The sequence below is a fragment of the Acyrthosiphon pisum genome, chromosome X (genome assembly GCF_005508785.2).
Source record: "Acyrthosiphon pisum isolate AL4f chromosome X, pea_aphid_22Mar2018_4r6ur, whole genome shotgun sequence".
Classification (NCBI taxonomy): domain Eukaryota; kingdom Metazoa; phylum Arthropoda; class Insecta; order Hemiptera; family Aphididae; genus Acyrthosiphon; species Acyrthosiphon pisum.
The window spans coordinates 41007220-41010213 of record NC_042493.1 but is presented as its reverse complement, the minus strand read 5'-3'; positions in this window follow the sequence as shown (position 1 = coordinate 41010213).

The window sequence follows — 2994 nt, the reverse complement described above, 5'->3', positions numbered from 1 at the left end:
TAAACATAATGGACTCTGATGGTATTCTTTCTGCTCTGGATGACACTGATTTTGAAGACTCAGGTAGTGAGTACAATCCGAGTGACGTTTTATACGAATCAGATTCTAATGACAGTATTGGTGTAGAACCAGATACTGAAAATTCCCAAGATTCAGCTCAACAGGAAAATAGTGTCATATCTGATGAATGGTTTAATGTTACAGGTAGAGTAGTAGTAGTAAAGTAGTCAGTTTCTGAACAGCCTATAACATGATTGTAAAAATGAAATTTGTTTTTAGGAGATTTTCGAAAAAATATTATTTTTACTGGAGACAGTGGTATTAAATACAACATTGACCAAGAATCTAAACCGATTGATATTTTTAATCTTTTTTTGAATGATGATGTATTGAACTTGATTGTAACTGAGACAAATAGGCAAGCTAAAAGGTACAAAAGACAATGGATAGACACAGATAGTTTAGAAATTAAAAAATTTTTAAGTATTGTAAAGTACACAGGTACGGTTGGTTATCCTAAGATATCTGACTACTGGAGTCAACAAACTTATTACTTAAATAGTTATGTACCAAAAATTATGGCTCGTAATCGTTTTCTGACATTGCTTAGATTTTTTCATATTTCTAATAATGATTATAACCCAGGAGATAGGTTAGGAAAAATTCAACCTTTAGTTGATTTATTAAATAATTAATTTAAACAGTGCAAAGTCCCCGCAGAAAATGTAGTCATTGATGAAACATTAGTATCATTTAGAGGTCACATTGTATTCAGGCAATATATTCCAAATAAAGCAGCAAGATATGGAATTAAATTATATAAATTATGCGATAATATAGGTTATACATATAACTTAAGTGTGTACAGTGGTAAAGATACTAACAGATCTAACAGTAATATTTCTTGTGCTGGTAAAGTTGTTCTGTCATTAAAGGAAAATTATTTAAATGAAGGAAGAACTTTAATAGTAGATAACTTTCACACAGGTCTTCATATTGCTCACATTTTATTAGACAATAATACTCATATAGTAGGTACCCTTAGGAAAAATGTTAAGCATTGTCCTAAGGATGTTCTAAATGCAAAACTGAGAGTAGGTGAAATAAAAGGAAAAGAAAATGACAAAGGTGTTGTCATCAGTATATGGAAGTATAAAAGAGACGTTAGATTTTTGTCAACAAGACATGGAATTGAAATGTTAAATACTGGGAAAAAAAATAGAAAAGGCGAAGAAATTAAAAAACCAGAAGCAGTTATATTTTATAATAAAAACAAGCAAGGCATTGATATTTCTGATTAAATGGCAAGTTACTATACCCCATTAAGAAAAACTATAAGATGGTACCATAAACTAGCCTTTCACTTATTGTTAGGTACAGCAGTGGTTAATTCTTTAATTTTATACAAAGAAGTAACTGGTAAGAATATTCAAATATCTGAATTCATTCAAAATATTAGTCAAGAGTTGAGTCAGCTGGGTGACATTAGTTCACCATCTTCACAAACTAAAAAACATTATTTAGTTGAAGGATCAGAAGTCAATAATGGCAATAGGAAAAAACGCCGTAGATGTGGTAAATGCTATATCAATTTGAGTAAAGTATTTGGGAGAGAAGAGGCACAAAAAAAATGTAAGCAAGTATATACTTATTGTTCTACATGTGATGACAAACCATACCTGTGTTTAGAACATTTCCAAAGGAATCATAAATAAAATTACATTGTTAGTTATTAAGTTGTTTCAATTACTATATAGCACTAAAAGTTATAGTGTTTTCCATAATTATTTTATGTTGTTTTATTAACTGTTAACTATGTATACACAAAGGATAGTGTTTATTTTAATGTTATTTCAAGTTATTTAATATTTTTTTTTGTTAATTTGATCATTACTTGAGAAAGAAGTGTTATTTTATTTGAATACAAAAAAAAATTTTTCTTTTAAACTTGTTTTTTTGATTTTGAGAGTCACTGGTGATACCCCAAGTGGATCATATAATGATAAAACAATTTACAATAATTTAGTGCAAGAATTATTGAGAACAGCTGTTTGGATTTACCAGTGTGACCACGTTAAGGGGAAAATATGTGAGAGTTACAGGTAACTCACATGGTACTTCGAGAATCGTGCAACGTGAGACACCCGTGACTCCTATGGTATATGAGAGAAGTTCTTTCTTATCTTATCTGGTACGCTAGGATAGTGTATGTGAGAGTCGCCCGTGATCTTCATGGTTAGGTTACCGTGTTGGCCAACGTGTTAAATAATTGGTTTTTATAAAAAAAAAAAAAACAGTATTAGGTAAACAAAAACAATGCTTGAGTTTATATTTAGATGGTAGCTGGCCCAACCCTTTGGGTGGGTGTCCATTTTTTGACATTGCATGGCCTTCTAAACTTCCTATATACGCCACTGCGAATAACTAGATAATAAATTGTACACACGTGTCAAGGTTGACTACTAATATTAATTGTATATTTCAACAATATCAATTTCTATAAGAAACTAAACTTAACATTTTCTTTTTTTTTCGATTATAGTATAAAATTAACTACTATGATGAGATGCCTAGAAGGCCCAATCAAATTGATATGAAAATATATGTTCATTTCCTAAGCTATAGAAATCACAAAAAAATATTTCATTGGATAAGTGGAACGATTTGCAGAGTTTAAAACCCATAATCCTTTATGACTTCCATGGGTTTTATGATGCCTTACACCAAATGAATGAAAGTGTACGAAAACTAAAAATAAAACAAACCAAGAAAGACTGTTTAGATATATTGATTTTTAATTTTTATAATTTATGTTATTTTCTTATTGTTATACAAGCAACAAGGTATGTTATTGTTTTATAATTTATGGAAAAGACTAGTAAGATATGTTTATTCTTTTTTTTTTTTAATCTTGAACATTTTATAATTTAAATTTTAATATTTGTTTTTCTTAATTTTATACAAAACAACGAAGTATGTTTTTTTTTTATAATT